The following is an 8,436-nucleotide window of genomic DNA, read 5'->3' as shown; positions in this document are numbered from 1 at the left end:
AAAAACATTTATTTTGCTGGAAATCACAGCAGGTCCGGCACAGATGCGGCCGGACCTGCTGTGAGTTCCAGCAAAAAACAATGTTTTTTGTCTGTTTTTTGGTTTTTCATACATTGGACTCCTCAGTCACCTGAGCACTCATTTTACTGTGGAAGCAAGTCATCCTCGGTTCCGAGGGACTGCCTAAGTAGAAGTACTGTGCTGTACCTTCACTAGCTTGGCACTTCATTTTTAGGTATGCCTGGTGCTGCACCTGGCATGCTCTTCTATGCAAGTTGAAAAGTGAGGTTTGACTTCGGCTCTCATGGACTCGCATGGACTGCCTGTTGCAATTGCAAATGTTTCTCTAAATGAAGTAGCAGCAAACCTGCCTGGAAGAGGTGGCTGTTACATATACAATTTAGTACCTTATGCCAGTTGCAAACTGTCCAATGTTTCAGGTAGGAAAGCGCAGAGCATGTGCCACTCTTCACCTACTTTTACCAGGCTGAGAAAAATACATAAACATCTCTAGCTCATGCTGAACCCCTCTGAGATCGGTTCACTTTTATTAGGTCCAACCTGCCGTCTTGCTCAGCACAGGAGACAACCAATAACTTACCATCCTACAATAGCAAGCTGCAACAGCGTGCCCATTTGTCAGCTGGTATTTCCTGAGCTACATTCAAAGCAATCTTGAACCCGAATATGATTCAAGCCTTTTGATGCTGGCTTTAACGTAGGAATATGGGGGGAGGGCTGACGGGAAGGTGGGCGCGAGGGTGTGGGGCTGGCATTAATGTAAATAATATAAACAGAAAGAAAAAACAAGTAAACATACTAGAAACGCTCTTACTCTAACATTTCTCCAATTATATATTTTTCATACCTGTTTTGTGTCCGTGTCACAATTTAAATTAGTGGAGTCCAGTTACTTTCTCCAAATCCTTCGCAAGTTATAAAAAAGATTGAAATACAGCACCTAACATTCTCGGTTCCAGTGGGAATAATCCCACTATTTCAAATTAAATATAGTATTCGATGAAAGGAAGAGGCCTATATTGTTGCCAAAAAGAGTAGCAAGCCTGAGGATTTGTAAGATTTTGTATTCAGCAAAGTAGGCCCAAGAAATTGATAAAGTAAGGGAAAATAGAATATGAGAGTAAACTAGCAAGAGACATAAAACAGATTGTAAATGCTTATATAGGTATGTAAAAAGGAAAAGATTAGTGAAAGCAAACGTGGGTCCATTACAGGCTGAGACAGGAGAAATTATAATAGGGAATAAGGAACTGGCAGAGAAATTAAACAAATACTTTTCATCTGTCTTCACGGAAGAAGTTGAAAAAAACTTCCTGGAAATAGTGGCGAACCAAGGCAGCACGGTGGCATGGTGGTTAGCACTGTTGCCTCACAGCGCTAGAGACCCAGGTTCGAATCCAGCCTCGGGCGACTGTCTGTGTGGAGTTTGCACATTCTCCCCGTGTTTGTGTGGGTTTTCTCCGGGTGCTCCGGTTTCCTCCCACAGTCCAAAGATGTGTGGGTTAGGTTGATTGGCTATGATAAATTGACCCTTAGTGTTAGGGGGATTAAATACGTGGGGTTACAAGGATAGGGTGGGATATGTGTTGGTGTAGGGGTTACGGGGATCGGGTGGGATATGTGTCGGTGCAGGCTCGATGGGCCGAAACGGCCTCTATCTGCACTGTGGGGTTTCTGTGATTCTGTGAAGGCTCTAGCGAGACTGAGGAACTGAAAGAAATTAGTAATAGTAAAAAATAGTACTGGAGAAATTAATGAATGATGGCCGGTAAGTCTCCTCGACCTGATGGCCTGCATTCTAGGGTTTTGAAAGAGGTGGCTATAGAGATAGTATATGTATTGGTTGTCATTTTCCAAAATTCCACAGATTCTAGAACGGTTCCCATGGATTGGAAGCTGGCAAATATAACCCGACTATTTAAGAAATGAGGGAGAGAGAAAACGGGGAACGGCAGAGCAGTTAGCCTGACATCAGTAGTAGGGAAATTGCTAGAATCTATTATTATGGATGTGCTAACAGGGCACTTAGAAAATAATAATAGGATTGGGCAGAGTCAACACGAACTGATGAATTGGAAATCATGTGTGACGAATCTGTTAGCGTTTTTTGAGGTTGTAACTAGCAGAATAGATAAGGGGGAACCAGTGGGAGTGGTGAATTTGGATTTTCAGAAGGCATTCGGTAAGGTGCCACTCAAGAGGTTATTAAACAAAATTAGGGCACATTGGATTGTGGGTAATATAGTAGCATGTATTGAGAATCGGTTGACGGACAGAAAACAGAGAGTAGGAATAAACGGGTCATTTTCGGGTTGTCAGGCTGTAACTAGTGATGTACCGTAAGGGTCAGTGCTTGGCTCTCAGCTGTCCACAATCTACATCAATGATTTGGATGAGGGGACCAAATGTATTATAGCCAAATTTGCTGATAATACAAAGTTGGGTGGGAGTATAAGTTGTGAGGAGGTGCAAGGAGGCTTCAATGGGAGATAGACAAGCAAAGTGAGTGTGCAAGAACATGGTAAATGGAATATTACATGGAGAAAAGTGAAGTTTTCCACTTTGGTAGGGAAAATAGAAAAACAGAGTATTTTTTAAATGGTGAGACCTGGGTATCCTTGTACAAGAATCACTGAAAGTTGACATGCAGGTACAGAAAGCAATTAGGAAAGCAAATGCTATTTTGCCCTTTCTTACAAGAGGATATGAGCATAAGCTTAAAGACGTCTTACTGCAATTATATAGGGCCCTGGGGACTACAGCTGGGGTATAGTTTTGGTATCCTTACCTAAGAAGGATATACTTGCCAAAGGGGGAGTGCAACGAAGGTTCACCAGACTGTTTTCTGGGATGGGGGGATTGTCCTATCAGGACAGATTGAGCAGACTTGGCTTATATTCTCTGGAGTTTAGAAAAATGAGAGGAGATCTCATTGAAACGTACAAAATTCTTACAGGACTTGACAGGGTAGATGCAGGCAGGATATTTCCCCTATCGAGGGAGTCTAGAACCAGGGGTCACAGTCTCAGAATAAGGGGTCGGCCATTTAGGAATGTGATGAGGAGAAATTTCTTCACTCAGAGTATGGTGAGTTTTTGGAATTCTCTACCCCAGAGGGCGGTGGAGGTTCAATCGTTGATTATATTCAAGACAGAGATCGATAGAGTTTTGAATATTAAGGGAATCAAATGATAAGCGGATAGCGCAGGAAGGTAGAGATGAGGTAGAAGATCAGCCATGATCTTATTCAATGGCGGAGCAGTCTCGAAGGGCCAAATGGCCTACTCCTGCTCCTATTTCTTGTTTCTTATTCCTTAAGTTGCTGCCGTATCTGTAGTTTCCTATTATTGGTTTGATCCTACTTAACTAACTTAGCAAGCTCTCACATGTACTCCAGGTAATGGCACAGACGCAAGAAGATGATAGACACGCCTGTCCCATGCTCCTAGAGTGAGAGAGAAGCGATCGTTTTTTGTGGCGATCGGAGATGCAGAGCTTGAATCTGCCTCCATTTCTCCATGGTGGAAAAGTAAGAACAAGGATGAATGATATAGTCCAGGAGACTAAACAAAATGAGATAAAATATTTGCGACGGCTATCAAGCACCAGTCATCCATACATGTAAACGGAGAGACATACATAAAGGATAGAAGCAAGGAAGGAAGGAAGGAAGAGAGGTTAGGGTATTTACGAAAGAGAGATGACAAGGAGTTTATATTGCGAAAGAGAAGTGTTGATGAAAGAAAGACTTCAATTATACTTCAGTTGTTCGTGTAGAGCAGCTCTATTTTTAATATGTTCATTAAACATAGGTCATTGATGAAGAAAGCAAATAAATAAGTCCAATATTCGGTGACATTTGCAAATAAATGTACAGCAGAGGGCGTTGGTAGTTTAACAGTTGGTTTATAATGTATAATAAAGCTGTAATGAAACCTTCTTGAATGTATACCCGTACGTTTATCTTTTACATAATAATAAGCGGTACGTAAAGTTGCATATTTTCTGCTCAGCAACATGCTGTTCAATTTCGTAATAACAATAGGAGAATTGAAAAGGGAATATATTGCCTTTTCCTGCACCGCATTATCAATATTTTTCTGGAAACTTGGAAGCCAGTAAAGCACTCACATCTCCAGCAGAGGGCAGCTCTGTCTTCCTTACTCACGGGTTTTTGTTTCAGTTACTGTCCTCCAGGCGATGACGGTAAAATGTTGCCACTGCGCAATGAAGAACGCTTCCATTTCAAATAACTGATGCCAGCATTACGCACGCCCAACTGAGGTATAAAAGTGTTAGCCGTAGATTTCTTTCCGTTCAAGCCTAAAAATAGGCGTACGCCCAGACTCCATAACAACATCAAATATGAAAATAATGCGATATTTTCGTTTCTGACACCAACCTTCCCTGTGGCCATTCTGAGGGAGCCTAACAAGGTCGCGAAAATAGTGGAAGTTTTGCACTGTGTGTCGTTTCCGATTATGGATGCTTGTGAGGTTTAGCTCACAAAATATTCTAGAGGATGGACTTCATTCCTTGAATCCGGACTGGTATAGAATAAATTATCCGGGTGCGAAAGAAAATTTAGTCTAACTACCAATCCACCAAGCCATTGATGAAATTATATTTAAAAAGCTGTTGAGGACGTAATGGCCCTGTTAATGTAAAGGGATCATCCATAAATGAAAAACGACGGTGATATACGTTGTGCATGTCATGTACCAATATTACGGATCACATTTTCTACACACTTATGAAAATGACGCACGTCACACCAGTAGACAACTTCCCTTTCCGTATGCTTGGAATTCAGCAATGCCATCCGATAACCTGAAGCTGGCATTTAATTTCCAAGGACTCAACCACGAAGATCAATGGTATCACAAAGGACACTTCCAAAATTACAAAGTTAAATCAACTTTTTAACATTATTTTTAACAGACATTAATAATAAACTGCCATAAACAGAAGTCTTAGGTGGAGCCCCGTGGGGAAATGTTAACGCGCGTTTAAGTTGATTTTCTATAACTTAAATAATGGTTATTTATTTTAAGCAAACTTTACATATCGAATTGCAATAAACACACATAACTGATAAATAAAAATATAAAAAATACGATTAGAAAGCATGTCTGCAATTTTTTGTTGAACACTTTTAAATATATAACAATGCAAAACAAGCCTGCTTTAAGAAAAGCTTGGTGCAGTTGTTGGTTCAGGCTCTTTGTGTCGCTGTCCACCAATAACGAGCTAAGACACTGTAAGAGATCTACCTCCTCCCTCATCATCAAATGCAGCGCAGAATCGCAGGGAGTGCCTCCGTTTACGCGGTGCAGCCATGTTTAGAAATATTGCTAAGGCCGCTTTTGTGCATTTTTGGATTTAATATCGGCATTTTGAGGCAAGAAAAGTCCTATTTTATTGTGCGATAAAGTGGCGATCAAAATGATTGTGAGAAGTTCTGAAATACGTCCAACCTCATTCAGAGGAATGGCGAATACATTCAGCGGAGGGGTATGTTTTTTGTTGCTGCTTTTTGTCTCGGCCCCGGTTTTCGGACAAATTCGCTACTCCGTTCTCGAGGAACTGGAGATTGGTGCCTTTGTTGGAAACATCGCTGAAGATTTAAGGATAAACGTTCATGAATTAACAGCTCGGATGTTTCAGCTGCTTCCTGATGACGGAAAGCAGTATTTCGAGGTTAATGTGGAAAATGGGATTTTATTTGTGAATGAAAGAATCGACCGGGAACAACTTTGCATGGAAAGCTCTACCTGTTCCATGTCTTTAGAACTAACGGTGGAAAATCCTTTCGAAGTGTTTCCTCTTGAAGTGGAGATATTAGACGTAAATGATAATTCACCGATATTCCCGAAAAGTAGATTGTCGTTGCAGCTCTCTGAGTTGGTTATACCAGGAGCGCGCTTCCCTCTGGAGAGCGCGCATGACCCAGACGTGGGTACAAACACAATCAGCGCTTACCAGATTAGTTCAAATGAACACTTCGGCCTCAAAATGCAAACAACAAATGATGGCAGAAAAATCGCGGAGCTGTTCTTGGAGAAACCCTTAGACCGCGAACAAAAATCATCCTTTGAACTGATATTGACGGCTGTTGATGATGGGACCCCGCAAAGGTCTGGCACAGCTCAGATTATCATTACTGTAACAGACGCCAATGATAACGCGCCTGTATTCGATCATGAAATATACAGGACGAGTGTGTTAGAAAACGCATCTAAGGGTTCTTTCGTGATCAAGCTACACGCAACTGATTCAGACGAAGGTGCAAACGCTGAGTTCAAATATTCCTTTAGTAATTACGTCTCCCAAAGATTGCGAGAGTTGTTCAATTTGGATGCGATAACTGGAGAGATCAGAGTTCAAGGACTTCTGGATTTTGAAAAATCAGAACTTTATGAACTTGCGGTACAGGCTGTGGACAGCGCTCCACACGTGGGACACGCCAAAGTACTGGTCATCATAGTTGACGTGAATGATAACGCCCCCGAGATAAAGCTGAGCTCAGTAAGCAAAAGGGTCCCCGAGGATGCTGCACCGGGTACTCTGATCGCTGTATTCAGTGTCACAGATCGAGATTCTGGGGAGAACGGGCACGTTCGATGTCAGATTCCAAAGAATCTGCCATTCAAACTTCAAACAACTTTGAGGAATCAATACAAGTTGGTAAACACTGATACACTGGATCGTGAAACGACTGCACTTTACAATATATCCATTTCTGCCTGGGATACAGGGTCACCCTCCCTTTCCAGGAACAAAACCATCGTGGTTTATGTGTCTGATATAAATGACAACATTCCGCGGTTTACTCAGTCTTCATATAACGTGTATCTGATGGAGAACAATACTCCAGGTACATCTATCTTTTCTGTTACTGCTATGGATCCCGATTTGGACCTGAATGGAGACGTCTCATATTCTATTCTGCAGAATCAGATACAAGACGTGCGTGCGTTTGCTTACTTTACAATTAACTCGCAAAGTGGGAGCATTTATTCTTTGCGTTCGTTTGACTATGAACAATTGAAGAATTTCCAGATCAAAGTTCAAGTTCAGGATGCTGGATCTCCCCCACTGAGCAGCACTGCTATGGTCAGCATTATTATCTTGGATCAAAACGACAATGCTCCGCTTGTCATTTCACCATTAACGTGGAACAATTCAGCGGCACTGGAGATAGTTCCCCATTCAATATCTCCAGGATACTTGCTGTCCAAGATAATGGCTAATGACGCAGATTCTGGACAGAACGCACGGCTTTCCTATAAATTGATTGAAGCCACTGATCGGAGCCTCTTCACTGTGGGCCTTTACTCCGGAGAAATCAGAGCAACCCGAAGGTTTACAGAACAAGACGCCACTAAACAAAGAATGGTGGTATTGGTGAAAGACAATGGACAACCGAGTTTGTCAAGCACGGTCACAATCCTCCTTTCAATCCCGGCGAACAGTACTGAAAAACTTTCTGAACGTATAGACCATTCCAGGCACGCTGACTATTTATCGGATCTAAATATGTATTTGATAATAATTTTTGGATCAACGAGCCTCATCTTTCTTGTAACAATAATCTTGCTGGTCTTCCTGAAGTGTAAACAAGACCGAAATAATATTCGTTACCAGAGCCCTACAATTGACTGTTGTTGTATGCGACGGAATTCGAATGATACCTTTAATCAGAGACCTGCACCAAACGAATCTTTAAATTATTATGGAGCTGCTCAAACTCTCCCTGTTTCCGAAACCTATCATTACACGGTTCGTTTATCCCCGGACTCATCCAAGAGTGATTTTTTGTTTCTAAAGTCCTGCCAACCTTCCTTAGCTCTAAGTGACGACAGTGTTGGTGACTGCAGTGTGAGAAAGGAAACGAGGCAGCAATCTTATACTGTGGCTGATGGCTAATATACTTCCCAGAGACCCTGATATATTACGCAGTACAATTCAAGCGTGAGTTTTCTGTATGTTAAGCATTTACCGCGGCAGCTGAAGTATACAGTGATGGAAATAAGAACATAAGAACATAAGAAATAGGAGCAGGAGTAGGCCAATCGGCCCCTCGAGCCTGCTGCGCCATTCAATAAGGTCATGGCTGATTTGATCCTAACCGCCAATCCACTATCACAGGACTATCTCCTGAATCTAACAGAATTAGACACACGAAACAGGAGCAGGATCAGGCTGCACGGCCCCTGGGCCCGCTCCGCTACCCACAGGGCCATGACCGATCCGAACCTAGACTCATGTCCAAATTCCTGCCTGCTCCCCGTAACCCTTAATTCCCTTTTCTTCGAGGAAACTGTCTATTTCTGTTTTAAATTTATGTAATGATGTAGCTTCGACAGCTTTTTGGGGCAGCATATTCCATGGACCTACCACCCTCTGAGTGAA

At 42.2% G+C, this 8,436-nt stretch overlaps 1 pseudogene; it reads left to right on the top strand.

The window, feature by feature from the left end:
• Nucleotides 1–5,340: 5,340 nt before the first annotated feature.
• Nucleotides 5,341–8,046, top strand: LOC147114310 (protocadherin-10 pseudogene; annotated as a pseudogene).
• Nucleotides 8,047–8,436: the final 390 nt, after the last annotated feature.

The sequence above is a fragment of the Somniosus microcephalus genome, chromosome 8 (genome assembly GCF_052327205.1).
Source record: "Somniosus microcephalus isolate GS21.2 chromosome 8, FLI_Smic_1.0, whole genome shotgun sequence".
In the NCBI taxonomy this organism is placed as follows: Eukaryota; Metazoa; Chordata; class Chondrichthyes; order Squaliformes; family Somniosidae; genus Somniosus; species Somniosus microcephalus.
This window is presented reverse-complemented; position numbering and strand designations above follow the sequence as displayed.